Source organism: Motacilla alba, chromosome 2, assembly GCF_015832195.1.
Source record: "Motacilla alba alba isolate MOTALB_02 chromosome 2, Motacilla_alba_V1.0_pri, whole genome shotgun sequence".
In the NCBI taxonomy this organism is placed as follows: domain Eukaryota; kingdom Metazoa; phylum Chordata; class Aves; order Passeriformes; family Motacillidae; genus Motacilla; species Motacilla alba.
Window position 1 is genome coordinate 28,395,256 of NC_052017.1, and position 18,334 is coordinate 28,413,589.

The window sequence follows — 18,334 nt, forward strand, 5'->3', positions numbered from 1 at the left end:
AAACCTTTACCTTTAATTTTATGGTTGCTGCCATGTATACAATAAGGTTTTGATGATAGATTATCCAATTAAAGTTTGTAAAGGTACAAACACATTAACAATCACAGCATTAAGCTGGGGTTTTCTGTAGCTGTAAATTGCTTTACTATGGCCTGTTTTTTATATTTCTTTTCACATAATCACCTCAGAGAAATGAACTGATAGACTGTTAACCTTTTGTCACTTCTGATATAACATTCTGGAAGTAATCACAAATCTTTGTGATGTGATCCATCTTTCTTCAGCATTCCTCTTCACATGTTCATGTCTTTTTTCTTCCTCTGTAGTAGTCTAAACAGACATGAAATTATGAAACATACAAAGGCAATTGTTATTCATAAACATTCATTAGCTAAATAATTCCAGATATTTCATGATTATTCATCAAAAAATCATGAAATGAAATGAATCATTCATGATTGGTTTATGTCTTCAGCATCTTGCATTAATTATTACAGGGTTGGCTCCTTTTGAGTCACCTTGGTTAATCTCTGTCATGGTTAACAAGGATGGCATGCACTGTTAAAAAACCACAGAGTTCCAGAGAGTGAATGCAGAAAGAATAACTTTAAATTGCTTATTTTATCCTTAATCACTTGTATATCATTATTTATAAGCTGAAAATTCACCAGTATGAGAATGGTAGGAACTATTTCCCACTCTAAAATAAAAACACCATAAAAAATATGATAGGAAATTATAGGTTTTAGTTCTATCTCTGTTTCTTAAAGAAGAATTAAAATAATGTTTGAGGGTTTTCTTTACAAGCATTTAAGTAAAAAAAAACACATGCCTAAATATAGCTGTATTTTTCTTTCTGAAAATTACAGCTCACCAGTTGATGACTTGTATTTACATGAAATATAAAGGAGAAAATGGAATAAAATATAACTGGAATAAAGTATAATTTTTTTCTAATTACATTAAAACAGAGCTATTCTATTGGTTGGTTTGGGGGTTTTGAGTTGTTTTTTTTTTTGGGAGGGGGATTTTTTTTGGTTTTTTTCTTCACAAGATATGTCCATTATAATTTACTTTCTATGTACTTACAGAAAAGCAGGTGGATTATACAAAGAAATAGAATCCCATATGCCCTATAAAGATCCACCTGAAAAAGTGTGACCAGAGTTAAAAAAAAAAGAAGTCACTTTTTTGTTTTAAATATATAACAAATATCTTTTCTGATAAGAGTTTGGGGACAGTGGTGAAGTTTATGTATCAAAAATTGTGAATCTATTTCCTCTATTTTATATTATTAACAAGGTTCTCTTCAATACAATGATCTGTACCCTCCACACATAGGGAAAAAATGCCCTTTTGTTGTATCCCTATTTTCACTTATTTACCTTATTCATGTATGCCAAACTGGGAACGGCTAAAATCCTCTTTTATGACCCTAAATATCCTCAGATTAAAATTTCCTAGAAATCTTTTTTTTTTCCCCTAAGTATCTTTTTTAATATGTTTTTTTTCTGACTATACTATGTTATTGCTCCTTGTAATTTTAAAGGATTCTAGCAAAACATTTTCTCGTCCCCTTTAGGAGCTGCAATTGTCTTTTCTGAGCGCCTCCAGGAAATATTTTATTTTGCATGTTTAAAGCAATGTCTGACTAGATTCCTTCCTTGGTTAGAGTGTTTTGTGTTTTTTTTCATTTTATATAACTTAAGGCACTTAAAGGCTTCCAAGGTCGAAGTGGGAAAGGCAGAACATCTCACCATGTACTAAGTGTCAAGGAATCCCTGTGAGTTGAATCCCTGCTGTCTGAATTGCTGCCTTTTCTTGATGGCTTACTGAAGCAAAGGTGGGTGTGAAGCACTGCTGGGTGCATGCTGCTTTTCACTGGGAGGAAAAACAGAGTGGAATGGAAAATACACCAAGGCATGTTCTGTGTATTGCAATACCAGGGGATCAGGACTCTGATGTACATCACGGAAGGCATCACTCCATTTGAGAAAGCACTTAAGAGAAACCTCTCCTGTGCTTCTTATAGAAACAACTCATACATTTAAGATTGGAAATATATATTGAGTCTTTCCAGAGATTCAACAAAGCACATTTTGACATGGAGTTTTCACAGAACTGCTATGTAATAAAGAAATTATAGATATTGTTCTCAGATAAATGACAAAGTTATGAAAATACTTGCAATTGCTACAACCAGAGAATTACCATTAACAGTCACTAAATGTCAATAGCACTAGAGAGCACGGGCTTGAGCACGCAACATATTTTGATTATTGAAAAAGACATGGAAAGTGTTCCTACAGACATGCCCAAGTTAAAGCAAAAGTGAGGTAATTTGGCTTGTTATAAATACCTTGCACCAAAGGGTAAACTAAGAAAAATTACTTTGCTGTGGACCAAGGTTTCCTGCTTACTGTTCCATTGTCTGGTTTTCTATTAGTCAGGTTTTAAAGAGATCTACAAGTTTGCCTCTGTTATAAATTTGCAACTCCAATTATTCTTGCTTCTGTTATGAACCCCTAAACTTTTCCTCTGGCACCTTTTATAGTACTGAAATTTTAAAGAAAATATGTGTGAAACTCATGTAAGGGGAAATGTGATTTTCTAACCAGACAAGTGAGCAGTGTTGCCATAGTACTTAAAAATAAGCATAACTACAGAGGCAGGTGGCACAGATGATGCAAATCCTAAAATCAAGGATTCTATGTATCACTTAGATAAATTTTTTGACCTTATGAAATCACATGCACACAAAAAAATCAACAAAGGATGAGCTAGAAGAGAGCATAGTTTAATCCTAAACATCCAGTTTACACTTATTATATCAATAATTTAATTATCAAAAATAGATATATGTGTGAAAAATAGCCTTGCATTCTGTTGTCCTCATCTACACAGTTGCAACTTGGTATTTCTTACCATTTTTCACAATTCTATTCCACAGGTATTTTATTTATAATATCTGAACTCCTTTAAGAATTCCACATCACTGTTTCTTTAAATAAGAATATTATAGGGGAAAATAGGAGATTGTTGCTTGGATTGTTCTAACACCTTTGCGTCACAGTGAAACCTCAATAATCTCAAATGAGGAGAGAGAAACTCTCCCAGACTTAAGGCAGAATCCTGACCTGCTGAGACAGGGAGTAGAATCTACATGTCTTCATGAAAAAAACCAAAGCGGGCTGCATGTCATTGGAAATACACCCTACCCAGAATGCTGCAAACAGACAAGGCCAGGAGACTGGGCAGGAATCCCAAAGGAGCATTCCATGCTTTCTGTGCATTCCATGTTTTCTGAAGCAATGCTTGGTGACAATAATCCTACACTTCTGTGACAAGCTTGACTCTGATAGGCTTACAGATAAAACAATTATGTGCTGAATTCAACACATAATTTATAAGGACAGTTATAATGACAGAGTTTATAAGGACAGGTTAAATAGAATCAGAAGTTATCTATATGGTAAAGAGGATCCCTTGATTTGCTTGAAATCTGACACTTTCAGGTCTTCAAGCATTTATAGTTTACTGATAGCTTAGTTTCTTACATATGAAAGTTTGGTTATGAAATACTTATTGTGTCATTTTACTTATAATTCTTAGTGGTAAAGCAGGATCCCCTTAGATATTGTACATAGATATGAAGAACAACCCCTGCCCCAAGGAATTTACAGGCCAACCGTAAGAGAAAACAGATGGGCAGAGACAGATGGGAGAAGGAAATAATGAGACTTCTATGATGGATATAAGAAATGTAATTAGGTTGATCATTTACCCATGCATTGTAAAGTTTGCCATGAGTATGACACCACAGACAGAGTATTCAGAGAAGTTCTGCATTACAGACCTTTTCTGTCTCCTGCTGTACTAAGGACACTTCTGCCACTCAAAGCAGTGCAGTTCAGGAGAAGTTATTTGCTCAGTAATTGCTTACTCATGTACACTTTGCTTAAGTGTCTCTTGGAAATTAGCCAACTTCTGAGCCCTTTCACAGTGGGAAGATAGGAAAGAGATAGTGTTTAAAGCTCTTCCTACAATTCCGTTTTGCTAATGAAGCATCATCAGTTTGATAACATTCTGACGACCGTGCTTCCTAACAAGGGAGAGATAATAAAAGCATATTATTTATATATAAATATATTCTTATTATTTCATAAGTACTTTTCTCCTCCCCACATTGTTACTTTGATAGCAGAAGGCTGAAATTAGCTCCTGACTAAAATAAATTTACAGGTTTTCAGTTGTTCACGTATAACTAGTTATGTTTGCAACATTTTTCTTTACTAGAAACTGAAGATCTAATGATTTTGTGGTGCATTGAAGAAAATGCATGAAGAATGGTTAGGTCACCTTTGGTTTTGAGCATGAATCAAACTTCATCTCCACAGAAGAAACAATGATTAAGTTAAACAAGACAAAATACATTTGTCTTGTTTGTTTCATACTACATGCACAGGACATCTGCTCAGCTAGAAAAAGGACTGTATTTTTTAAGGTTAACAAAAACGCCATAAAGTATCCAAATTAATCTATTGTGTTGTATCGCAAGGAGGAATAAATTTTTCTTGTCAAACACAGACATCTGGGCCTGTAGTATGAATATGGTAAATCGAATAAATGTTGAAGTGTACTTTCTCCCTAGAATTCAGATGTCTCTTGCACTGTAAAACATACATAAAACACTCACTGCTTCCCAGACATGCTAAAACCAACACATACATGCAAATATAAATGAGTAAATAATAAAGGTCATTGATCATTCCATTAAAGAGGCACTTCGCAGTAAGCATCTTCATAATCCTTCACTAACACTTGATATTTGAGGAATAATACAATTTTCTGATCCTTTAACTCTGAACATGGAGAAATTCACATTTAAACCAGAACTTTCTTAATTATTTTAAATTATGATTGAAATGCAAGATAGGCCTGACAGAAATTGTGTATCTGCCCATGTGCTGTTATGGGAGGCAACATTGAAGCACTGCAGAGCACAACTTCACTCTGGATAAAACAGGATAATACACTGGGAAGAAGACAAAGAGTCTTCAGTCACACCACCAGATCATGTAAAGTCACAACAGTTTTTGATGGTCAGCAACTACCAATTCCCATGGAAAGGAATATAGGAATGGGATAATGACACTCAAAATTTAAATTAAACTCATTTTATGTTCAATCTCCTAGTATTCACAAAAGTAAGTTACATGAACCAGTGAATTTTTCTTTTCATGCACAAAACCCTAGTTTTGCTTCTCTTTGCACCAACTAAGAAGAAAGGATCAATTCACATCTGGCTGCATTGAATTAAATGTAAAACTACTGGTGCCTTCAGTGTGAAGAGATTTCTCTTGAAAATTTACTTTCTTCTTTCTTTTTTTTCCTCACAGAAGAGCTGTCAAATGTCTGAGAATAAAAATAAATAATGTATTTCATCTGAAGGGGCTAGAGCTAAGGTGGGGCAAATTGAGTAGCACCTTAACTGCAATAGCAACTGGAGAAAACATTCCTCTTGAAACATGCACTCAAGCCACATTCAGTTATTCTTCAGCTTCAGTTACAATTTCAGATTTGAACTACATAAGTACACAAAAGGCTTCTGACAGTTATTATTAAAACTAATGTTCCTTTAGAATAGCCATGAATTACAGCCCAAACAGATTTCTAGTCTATTTTTATTTTTTTCAGCAATTTCCCCTCTCCCTTTTCTCCCCAGACTTTTCTTCTTTTCTTATCTGATGGTACCCAGATGTGGGCTGATCAAATTCACTTTTGCTGTGATATTCCTCTCCACACTGAAATGCTTGGCTAGTCTGCAAACACCCTTATATATTTTGGCAAGGACAGCTTCATCGAGCAAGATAACAGGGAATCTGATGATTTCAACCTCGCAGCAGGCTACTTTGTCCAGATTCAAACAGCATTTTTGATTATTCTTTTACCATTTTTGATGCTCTTCACAGTTTTGCTTGTCACCTCTTAACCCATCCTTCTCATTGTCAGACGCAGAATCAAAACACAGTACTGCAGTTATGTCCTCTGGAAACACTTGGTAAGTGAGCGACCTCTGTGTGGGTTGAATTCTGGATAGTGAAAAAGATGTAGCTATGTTCACTACATCAACAAAGAACCTTGGGAAAGAAAAAGGTGTAAGAACTTGGTCCTTCATAATATAGCCATTTTGCTGAGTTGCAGCTAACTTTATGTCTTTGTAGATAAGTAACAGTTCTGACAAGAAAGTGGCAAGGCAAAATCCAGCATTTCGTTAGGATTTATACAAAATGCTTCCAAATCCTGTTTTCTTGTGAAGAATGGTGGTAAACTCCACAACGTCTCTGCTTTCTCAGACACATTTTTGTCATGACATTTTCTATTTCCCCTGATGCTGTCAAATGTGTAAAGTGTGTCTGTCTTTGAATGTCTCACAAGACTGTAAAATGCTTAACACACAGCTTTCTTTTTGTGTTTTAAGCCTTGATTTTGATACTTAGGAAAACGGCCATAACTCAGAACTGGTTACCATCTGGGCTACCTAACCTCAAAAAACCTGTGTTTGGCAGCTTTTTTGTTTAATTAAGAGTTTTGGAAGGCTAAATGGCAGGCAAAACAGAGCTTTTGTTTCTATAATGAGAACCTCTGAGACTGAACACTGCAATAGAAATTGGACAATACAGTAACAAATTTTATTACTGCCACACTTCATGCCTTGATTCATGTCACAATTACACAGTGTACAATGCAATACAGTCCGATGGAGCACAGTGTCCACAAATTCTGAAATATTCTGCTCTCAGAAAATACAAACTATAAATTTCCTTGCATTTTACAAGTATGTAAATCAGTAATACACAGAAACATTCAAAAAGAATCCTAAATTTATTACTGGTGTGATTTCAGGGATGAACTTAACTCTGTTTTCTAGTAAGGAATGGTGGAAATATATTTTTCAATAATACATGGTTTTCAAACATGCTATTGTTCTACATGTCCTTGTAGACATTTGAAAGGTTACAAGATTTTAATGATTAAATTTTATAGAGATCAATTTTATATCAGAATGTATTTTGATATATTTGGAACCAGTTCAATTTACCTTCTGATTTTATAGGTACTATCCCGCTGTGTTATGCCGGGCTCAAATGGCTTCAAGTGCTTAATAAAAATTGAGCCGTTTCAAAGGAAAAATAGATCTTATAAATGTGTCATGTACCTAACCTTAAGCCTCTAAATGTTTCATATTCTGAATTGTTTGCTTCTAAAAACCTGAAAGAGAACATAATGCCATCAAGATTTGCATGTAAAAGACATAAACCATAAAATTAGGCTAGTGGGAAAAAGAAATAAGCTGTTGTTGATAGATCTCATTGATATAAGACAGTGAGGATCACAAAGGGTATAAAACTGGCTTTCAGCCATCAAATCAGTGAGATATATTTCAAGAATTTAAAGTGAAATAATGACAAACTTTAGAAAGAAAAATGTACACGAGTAATCTTCAACAGTCATGAACAGCTGAACTTGTTTGTAGGCTGGAAAAACCAGCACAAGCTTGTACTGAAGTCTCATTATCTGACTGAATTTGGGAAAGTCCCTGAGCTAAAAGGTTTGGTCTCTTTCTCGAGTGTTAGAAGGAATTCAGAAGAAATTTACTGTAATTGCCATGTGGAAATAAAACAGATGGGCAGCAAGAAATCATTCCCAAGAGCACTATATACCAGGTTCTTTGGACAACATATCCATTTCACTCTGTGTTTTCTGAACGTGATCTCTCGTCTGTTTCATCAATGTGAGCATGGTGACTGGTGTACACAACCAACATGCCCAAACTCACTGAAAGTCCAGTGTTTGCATATGTCTCCCCCTTTGCTATAGACCAAGAAGTTCTGATGAAGAAGTTCCCTGTCTTAGGGAAATAGATTGCAGAAAGGACTAGGAAGAAAATTTAAAAGGACAGAAGGATCAAGGATGCCACAGAGAGGTAGTGCTGACAGGTGATAGGAGTGAAGAGATATTGAGATTGGTGCAACTGAAAAAATAAAATATAAAAAATAAAACCAGCAGAACCTGGTACTTAGGCAGAGGAATGCACTATTCTTGTTTTCTTCATTTTCCTAGAATTTCATTATTCCGTTGCCATCTCTTGATTTTAGCTTCTGTCTCCTTTTCCTCTCATCTTTTTGTTTTCTCCTGTGTGTACGTCCTTCTTTTCAGCTTCCATTTACTTAACTCCCTTCCAAACATCCAAGGTTCCACCTCTTCTCACCTTCCCCTTGTTCAGAAAAGATAAAATATATTTTCTAAAGGAAATGACAGACATTAAATGTCAATAAAGACATTTAATTAGATTCATAGATTTGTGTTTAATAGTTACCCTTAAAAGCCTTTGAGTTGAAAACTCAGACACTTTCATAAAGAATCAGTGTTTTGAACATAGAGAAATCAAAGCAGTGTCTGGCAGTATGTTTGACACAAAAAAGATTTAAAAGTAAGGGAATGACATATTGTGATGGGAATATATTATTTATTTGAAGATTGTAGTCATAATAGATTAATGAAAATTAGAATGACTGTTCTGAACAGTGATGATCACCATCCTCCTGGTTAACAACGTGCTCAGACGCTGTCCAACAGCACCATGGACAGTGACAAACAAGCTCCTGCGCCAAAGTTCAGCTGTGGCCACAGTTCATCACTTCAGGCTCTTGAGAGGAGCCTGGATGACTCAAGACATACTGGGCCTTTCATTTCTGTCATGGTCTATCCTCCAGGATTTAATATATGAAACTTTTGATTTGCACTAGTAGAGTATTTCAAATTTATTCTTGGATCAGGTTTACCTTCTGCTTGTAAAAGTGCAGTATTTTTCTGCCTTCTCACACTAACTCTTGAAGTTCTCTCTTAAATCTGTCTATTTATCTTCAGCTCACATTAATATCCTATCCTTGGTGAACCTCAGATTTCACTAGGAAAATGTTTCTCAATGAGAATCACTTTGTTTTACAGAAACCTGAGCTTTCCTAACAGTTTTCAGTCATGTAAAAGAGGTTTCTTAAAACATCATTCTTTCAGACCTTGACCAGTAAGTCAATTGTGAAACAAGACTCAGAATATATTCTATAAGAAATCTTATGAGATGGAAGAAATTTGTTTAAAATTAAATTTCTTTAAAAACCACAGAGGGATCTTGTGTGGAATGCTCAAAATGACATCGAAATAACATTCCAATCACATATCCAAACTGCCATTCTATCTGGGCTATTCTTTTTGGAGGCAATTGCAAAAGATCCTCTCCAATGCATGACTCTGATACTCAGACTGTTAGACAGTTCTAAAGCTGCCAGTTCAGAATCTCACATTATAAAGTGAAGCCACCTGAGTTTCATTCCATCAGTTCAACCTACATCATTAAAAAAATGTTTAAGGTTCTTCTATCTTACCCTTGAAGAATTTTCAGCAAAGACTTATATTACTGTTTATAAATTGAGTTAATATAAAGACAAAAACTCATTACAATGAAAATAAAATTCTTATATTTAGCTCTTGGGAATAAAAGCAACACTGACATAAACAATATTGCTATGTTCTCCAAAAGACTCGTGATTTTAAAATCACTGTGTCATCCCACAAGACAGGCAAATGTTTTCTGTAACTCTTTTTTAATCACACATTTCAGAATACAGGATAAGTCACTGAAGTGCTTTCCTCACATTACTTTGCCTGTATACTGCTGCTCATTGAAAGATTAAGTACAAGTGGAACATCAAGAGGAGCAATCAAGAGTTGATTTTGTATGCTTGCAGCTAGCTTGAAAACAGAAAGCCTTTAAACAATCATCAGTGATTTTCCTGTAGTTTGACTTACACAGCCTGGGAATGCAAATCAATATAGTGTATCTTCAATGCTGCATATTTTACTCTAAAATTTGAGGCTTGTTATATTTGATTGTCTATAGATTTGTAGACCATTACTCCACATCTACAGAATTTATAATTTTTTTATCTGTGCTTTGAATTTTTAGTGTTTGCTTGTCAAATTAAAGCTTTAGATTTACCTGCAGTTCTATTTGTTAAGGATATGACCATAATCTTGGATATAACCACCTAAATCAGGATTAAAAAAACAGAAGCCAATACACTTGTGCTGGTTAGTAACAGAATGAATTCAGCATAAATTTGAGTTTATCTTCTCCCAGGGGAAAAGGGCATCCTTAATGCCTATGAGTTTTTAGTAACATTAAACCATCATTTAAAAAGCACTCCTCCATTTCAATTTGAAAAGACTTAGTTTTAAAGCTTAATTTCAGAGCTTAGTTTTCTAACATAGACTGAGAACAAGTGGAAAAAAACCCAACCAAAACATAAATCAGTCTTCTGATTTAATTGACCCAAAGAAATTCCTCCCCTGTAAACTGTTATTCTTGTTTTAAGTTGTTTTCTGAGCAGTATTTGTTTGTTTGTTTGACAAAAGGATCAACATCCTTATGTAAAGAAGCACTTCTGTATCAGGTCTGTTTTTTTTCTTTTTTTATTGCACCAGATCGGACCCTTACAAATTCTTATTCACAGAATGAAAACACACTGACACATATTATTTCTGAAAACAGACTTCTGAGGATCTGCTGTAAATCCACAGATGCTTAAGTGTTCCTGGACCATGTCTGAAAGCCTTAAACCTGCACTTACATTGGTCCCATGAGCAACTAGATACATGAAATACTATTTTGAGATATTTCATGGAAACAAAGGTTCATATCCATAACCCTTTTCTACTTGATCCATGGTATCCCCCTCTGGGCCACTATCCCTATTTCAAATGTACTGGTGACTTTTTCTCAGGGAAATTCTGCAGAAAACAAAGAGTTTGCACTTTTCAGACTAGAGTGCGTGGGAGACAAACTGGTCATGTGCAACAGCTTCAGCAAAGTTATTTGTGGTGTAAAGTAGGCCAGCAGACCAGCTTAGAAAAGAAATGTGCAAAGAAAAAAGTGTTTGCTGAGGTGTTACTGCAGCAGTAAAATTACTATATATAGCTTGCACAGCCTGTGAATGAACACTTGCAAAAAAAAAAAGAAAAAAAATATTCACAGAAACTATCTGAGGATTTCTGATTTCTGGATTTCTTTCATCTTTTCTCAGGGAACTGTGTCTCCTTATTTGCTATCATTGATCTTTTTATGAAACCTTGCATTTTTGTTTTACCGTAATTGAGAAAATTGAGAAAGTGAGTGAATCATGCTCTGAAACTGTAAAGTTTCATATACTGTGAGTGGAAAATAATTAACTAATTAAAAATGGTTCATATCGTATCTCATGAGTCACAGCTTGTGCGTAATATGATGCCAAGTCATCATGTGCAGTGTTTAGCTCTTGAACTCCATTTGTCTCCATTTGTAAAAAAAGTGAGCCTTATGCCAGATTCTCAAGTCATGCTGAAATTTGAGAGCCCAACCTTGTTTTTTCCCCCCAAATCCATTGTGCAACATCGCCCATTTTTGGTGCTATCCTCCCCAGTTTGCTAAATTATGTTAAATAACATTCCTGTGGCTAAAACAACACTGGAAGTTCTTTAAATCATTCTTTTCCAACCCAGAGGATAGCAAGTTTCCTAACTATGGTAAGTATCATGTTTTACTCACTGACTCCAAAAGGCTGAAATTCCAAAGTGGAAAGAAATGTGACAAACCCCATACTTATTGGCAGATCCAATTTTAGTTCATGTCTTTCAAAGCTATCATAATGTCAGACAAAAATGTCTCACCTAAAGTTTTTCATCACGAGATGCTTCATTTCCAAACGAAGATCTGTTCTGTCTTTCCTGAAAGCCAGATATGTACAATATACAAGTTTAGTCATAGAGTGAGCTGAACAGGTTACATTTTTGTAAGCTTCACGTTAAAACATTAACAAGCTATCATTATGTATATTATCTGAGCTGTAATTATCTTTTATGACCTTTTCAGTATATTCCTGTTATATCTTTTAATACAGAACAATTACTGTTAATTAATGGTTGCTGATGAAACAGGCAAGCCATGTTAGATTGCAAGTATCAATGCAAGGAGCCTTGTTACTTTAAGCACAGATCCAGATGAGTCATTGAAAAGTTCTTATGAATAAAAAGGCAATAAGCAGGAATTTTGATATAGAATGGTATAGTACCCAGGAAGCTACACTACTAATAATCCATGTTATCCTTAAATTCTCTGACTGCATGAATCATTTTACTCAGAAACAGCGAGGGAAAAATTGCACTTCACTTTTGTGAAATGGCTCTATGGCAACTGAGCAGAGAAGTATTTGTGTTAATTCTTCTACTGAATTTACTACTGAGAAGCACAAGAGTTATTTCATCATCCTTTCAATGTTCTTAATCTCATTAGAATTGCCTAAGAAGCTGCATCATGGAACAGTTTTAAAGTGAATTTGTTCTCCCTATACAGAACATACATGACTGAGGTACTTTATTTTATTTTGTAAAAGAAAACCAGTAATTTGGAGGTAAAAACAGCAGTATTCTCTCTGCTTAAGCATCTCAGAACAACAGCAATACAATTCTTACAGTGAATTCTGTATACACTCTGCTATTTTGAGATTCGAAGAGTTGCAGTACATTTTTTTTTTGTGACAGCTTAGTTCACAGCATTATATTTTGCCACAGAAATTTAGGATCCGAGCCAAAATGGAGGCAGTGGAAACGTTCCCATTGACGTCAGCGAGCCTTGGATAAGGCCCCAGAAGGCTAAGGACTAGGATTGTCAACTTACAATTAATGTAATTAATGCATCTACACTGGCCCTAGAGCAGCCCAGGCATAAAATTCCTCTTTTGCTGTTAGAATTTAGCATTTTTTACTAGGAACTTTGAGAAAACACAAATTATAATGGGAAGAAAAAAAAGCCAGGGGGTGGAGCGGGGGGGGGGGGGCAGGAGAATAGAAAGAAGGAAAACATCTACAGGGTTTTGAGGATAAACCAGAAGCTTAAGCAAGCCTCCGTATAAGCTGTTAATTGTTGATCTCTAATATAACAGAATAATAATATTCAGCAATGCAATGCCAGTAGATACAAATGTAGTTTCCATTCACAGTTCAAGGGTGTTGCCTTTATGGGTCTGAAACCTTTCTCAATTAAACTAAGGTGTCTAAAAAGAAAGGTGGAGTCTGAATTTAGAGACTGATTTACAGCGATAACACTAAAATAAACATTTCAGTTTGTAAGAGAGCTGTTTCTGATATTTTAATGTGCTTGCTACAAGTATTTTTGAGGGGTTGAAAAAGGCAACTAATGCAGTGTGTCTTATAAAGGATCACTAGCTAATATTGCAGGCAACAGCTTCAGTAAAACTAACAAAGTGAACAGACAAAACTTATTATACTATTTCCTTATTGCTTTTATATTCTAAACCTTTTCCTTTTTACATAATAACATGTTTGGGCTCTCTACTACATAATTTGAGCTTCCATTCATTTCTTTTTGGAATGTTTTATGTCACTTAAGTTTAATTCTGTAAAAAATGCACTTATATTTTAATTAATTAGATATTCTATCTTTGTGGGAAAGACACATTGTTTCAATGGGTTGCAACTCATAAGTACCTAGTACTCATACTAAGATCAATCACAGTTACATGTCACTATAATGTTATGTATAATTAATGCTGAATGATTAGTTCATAGATTCATTTCAATGAAATTTTCCAAATATTTATGATAGGATCTCATATTCTAGTACTTTCTCAGACACTTATGAAATTTAAAAACCCCAACTCATTAGTGAATATCAAAGCCATAGTAGGAAGGTTGATGTGATGAAAGCATTTTATCAGGTGTTGGCATAAACAAGCTAATGAACATCTGAGCCATTTTTTATCATTTTAACAGAACATTTAGTTTGAAGGAATAAATGTCTCCTGTACATTAATTACTCATTTCATATAAAAGGTAGTTTTATTTTACTGTGTTGTACAGAAAATCATACTGGTAGTAATACACATTTAAAGAAATACTTGTTTTTGTAAAGTCTTTACTTACCCTGTGGAGAGTAGCAACACTTTCAGGAAATGTTTTAGGCTCCTGAAGAATCTGAGAAACATCTGCTTCAATGAAAATATTTTCCTTCTGAAATGCTGAACACTTAGCACTTACTCATAGGCATTTCATAGCTGTAAGAGAGAACGGATGATAAAAAAGCAGTTAGAACTTGGGAAAAATAGTTTGACTTATTGTTCTTGACTACAGAAAATTACAGTGCAAATGTAGGGAAAAAAGTGCATGTTGCAAAATGGGATAATGTTAGAATTAGGGTATTTAGGAGTACATCACTGTATACCCATTTCAGTAGTACAGGATATTACGTATGTCACTAAATTAATCCACAATGTCTTTGACAACATAATGCAGGAAGTAGAGTTACTTTTGTCATTTTGTCTGTGGATGAATCAGCCAACTAGCTTCCAACATCACAAGCAAAACCAGTTGGAATTAATAAATTTTCTAAGAAAAGTAATTTCCTGAATTTGGGTATAGTTTCAGCAAATTCAAAATTAAGAAAAAAAAAAGAGGAAGGGAAAGAAAAAAAATAAGCCAAGTAGGTAGGTGAGTTTATAATAGTATTTTTTTCATTTGACATTTTCAAAAGAAAATATTTCAACTTAAGTATCTTTTTATTTCTAAACTGTTTTTAACTTCTGAGGTATATTAGAAATTATCCAAATAAATGCAACTATTTCCACTCTATCTGAAAAAGATGCCCAGTTACAACTGTAATCTTTTCCTTCTTCACCATGCAACATTTCTGGACCGGCCACTGAACCAAAACAGCTACTTTTTTAAAAGCTCTTCCCTTCAGTTCCTCTAGGGACTATTAGCTGGCAGTGTGGTATGATCATGGCCCCACTATCTGAACTAGGCTGAAATACCAAGGTAGGGACTGGTGGGATACAGCCACATATTAAACAAGGAATCGTCAATCTGGTAAGGAAAATATGTGGATGCTTCTCTGAAGTGTTTATAATGGCACAAGTGAAGACAGAGAGTGTGTTTAGCCTTGAACATCCTTGTGTTTGTTGTGTTCATCCTTCTCATTGTCTCTCAGTTTTGTCTCCCTGCAGAGCAGGAATCTGATTGTGCAATGTGAAAGGCACAAACCCTTTCAAATATGATGGAAAAATTAAAAAAAAAAAAAAAAACAAACACCAAAACAACAAACAAAAACCCCAAAACCCATAGAATTTCTAGAAGTATGGTTATCAAGAACCCACTGTGCTCTATTACTGTCTGATATCCAGCTGAAAAACCAAAAGCTGCTGAAAAACCTCCATATGTGAGTTTATGAAATCTTGAATATAGGGACACATTTAGTCTAAAAGCTGGAAACTTTTAGTAAAGCTGGAATCCATGTAGAAAAGAGCAAAGCAGGTTTAAATATCTGTTTCTAAGGGACACAAACAATAAATTTTCCATGATGATGACTGCACTGACACCTTAGAGCAATTTAGAAAATGACTGCTTATTTAATTATATTGAAAGAACTTCTAAAAAAATTTTTTTGTAATGTTGAATTCATCCTATGAAATATTATTTATGTATATAACAAATGACTAAATTACTCACTAAAGAAAATGAGTGGTTTACCACTTCCAAGGGGAAATACAATAGAATGAAGATTGTGTTGAAGAAAATACATTAATACATAAAAAATGTGATCTTAAGCTCCTTACAAAAAGGGCAAAAGAGAGAGAAAATTTCTGCAGCTGGAAAATGGGAATACCAACAGCTCTCTTCCAACTCATATTACGGATCTACCAGGAAAGATAAGGGATCTCCTCTCACCTACAAGAATTAGGAAACCTGAAAAACATATTCCCAGGCAAACACTGAAGCATAATATTTCTCAACAATAATATGTATTCAATAATCTGGGACAGGATTTGTAAAGGTCCCGTTTCCCACTTGAAGAATGAAGGTGAAGAGAAACATGTTCAATCAAATGTCTTGTTTTGGGTTACTAGCCATTGACTCAGCCCCTGTTCATATGAATGCAGTAGTTAGATACCTCAGAAACAGTCTATGTTCCATATCCAGAGTGCAAATTCAGTAAAAGAAGAGTAATTAACAAGCTTTCACGAACATGGGTCATGTCAATTTATTTAGAATCTTTGTCTTGCTTTTGTTACTTTTTTCAAATAGAATTTTAACTTCCACCATTAAAAACAAAACAAAAAAAATTAAGTGGGTCCTTCTAAACTTCTCAAGACCAAAATATCAAGTTATTTATAGGTATTTTAACATATAGAATAGGCATTTTGCTGATTACTTTTAGATGTCTTGAGTATATTTTTTGCTGCAGACATGACTGACTTCAGCATTTATTGTCTGATTGTACTGGTTTTCAGATTTAAACTGCTGTTTAGCAGCTCTAAATTCCCTTAAAAAAGGGATACAGAAAAGATTTTCATAAAGCCAGTTTAATTCCATCCACTGTCATTTCTAGACATTTCCTGTACATCTATCTGACAGTGCCCTTGCATTCTGTTACCATTCTTAACAGGTGAAATCATTATAAATCCTGGATGTTTAAACCAATCTGAACCCTGCTGTTAAGGTCAGCTGACAACAGAAGACATCAATAAAAAACAAGTTTAGAAGACATGGATTCTGTCTAATTGGCTCATGTTTCCACAGTAGGTGATAGCATGTTCTTGAAAATGCAAAACTCAAACACTGTTATAAGTCTTCTCTTGCAAATGGTTTATTTTTTCTGGTGTAAAAAATATATATACTTTAAAATAACTGGCTCCATAGTAACTATAAAAAATGAGGATAAATGTTAAGGAGATTAGGCAGCAGAAAACATATATTTGTTCTTGAAAAAGAAGTTACTATATTTTATTTGATATTTTCATGCTCAGGGAAAGAGCGATTGCAGTCACTTCTTCAGAATTAAATTAACTGAGCTCTGTGAACTGACTGCTACAGATGAGAGAATCTGACAATTACAAATATATGAAATGGGAGTAGTCATTAAGAGACATAAGGATGTGAGTCCAGCACTCCAGGAGAAGAAACAATAGGAGTACATCACACCTCAGTCAATGACTTAGAACCTGTTTTGTGATATTGTGCTTTAGTTTCTTTAGCAAAGGGCACTAAAGCCCTGAGAGGCAATAAATTCTTATACACTTAGTAATTATGTGGGATTTTGCATATTTTTTTTTTATTATTATTACTTTTCATGCATAAAGTGGGGAAACCCACTTATATTGTCAAACCTTTGACACCTTTAGAGACTCCACTTTGTTCCCTACTAAGACTTGAATGCTTGAACTGGGTTTGTTGCCTTTCCCTTTGCTCTCCTGCATGACTTTATGATATCACTGACCAAAAATTTGGACCCATCTGCAGAAGGACATTTAAATAAATTTAAAATTTACTAATTGAAGGTGTGAACTGAGCTGCATCATCCAATTTTTAACTGCTGTTTATTTCACACAAAGGTTTACTTGACAAAAATAACTCAAGACCATGCTTCTGACAAGGAATGTCCATTCAGATGTAATAGACTGCAGTCTAACTTCACACCTTGGGCTAATTCTTCCTAATTTCCCCAGAGTCTCTGTTTGGAAAAATATCCTGGAGGCACACTAATCCTTGAATCAGTTACACAATCTTTGTAATACAAAATTGGCTACATGCCTGGAACTTCTGGTCTCTGATTTTCTCTTTCATGCAGCATTTTTTCTTCTAATATTCCAGACAAGTAAAGTCCAGATGTTTTCTGCTGTTTAAGAAAGCAAACACAGGGCACCCTTAGGCATTCAGTCCTTTACTTACCAAAGTCCCATTAAATTTGGTCTAGTTCATTTGACAAACATGGATACTGTTTGTCTTTGAATTGCTTTTCAAATAGTAATTATTGCTTAGTACTTTAGGGCTTGCATACCTTTAAATGGAATAAGGCACTGAATTACCATGTTCTCCATCACTGATTTGTATTTCTAGAGCATGCAGGGCTTGAAACAGTTAAACTGCTCACCCAGCTCATCAAACTGACTATTTGTTCTACAAATACAGGTACATATCTCTATTACAACAAATACTGGGTCCAAGTAATTCTTTTCTCTTCAAGTTACTACTCGTTACAACAATTTATCAATTACATATTTTAAAACAAGAAATTACCAGAAAAAAAAAGATAAAAACTGACTTGTACAGCATTATATTCACTTTTTAATTCTCCTTCCCAGCCATTTTCCTGTATCTCTGGCTGCATCTAAATTTCTTGAGATATTTCTTGAATAAATAATTTTATCTATCACTCCTAGTTATT

General features: G+C 34.6%; 1 long non-coding RNA gene across 3 annotated transcripts; it reads right to left on the bottom strand.

Annotated features, from left to right (window-relative positions):
* Window positions 1-3,197: 3,197 nt before the first annotated feature.
* On the bottom strand, window positions 3,198-14,161 carry LOC119698177. 3 transcript variants are annotated; one of them, XR_005256081.1, is made up of 4 exons: window positions 14,038-14,161; window positions 11,767-11,823; window positions 8,074-8,278; window positions 3,198-6,092 (listed from the first exon to the last, which is right to left on the bottom strand). It is a non-coding gene; the product is annotated as an uncharacterized LOC119698177 (long non-coding RNA). The 3 variants fall into 3 exon arrangements; XR_005256079.1 differs by lacking the exon at window positions 3,198-6,092 and having other exon boundaries at window positions 6,808-8,278; XR_005256080.1 differs by lacking the exon at window positions 3,198-6,092 and having other exon boundaries at window positions 6,808-8,306.
* Between the last annotated feature and the right edge of the window lie 4,173 nt (window positions 14,162-18,334).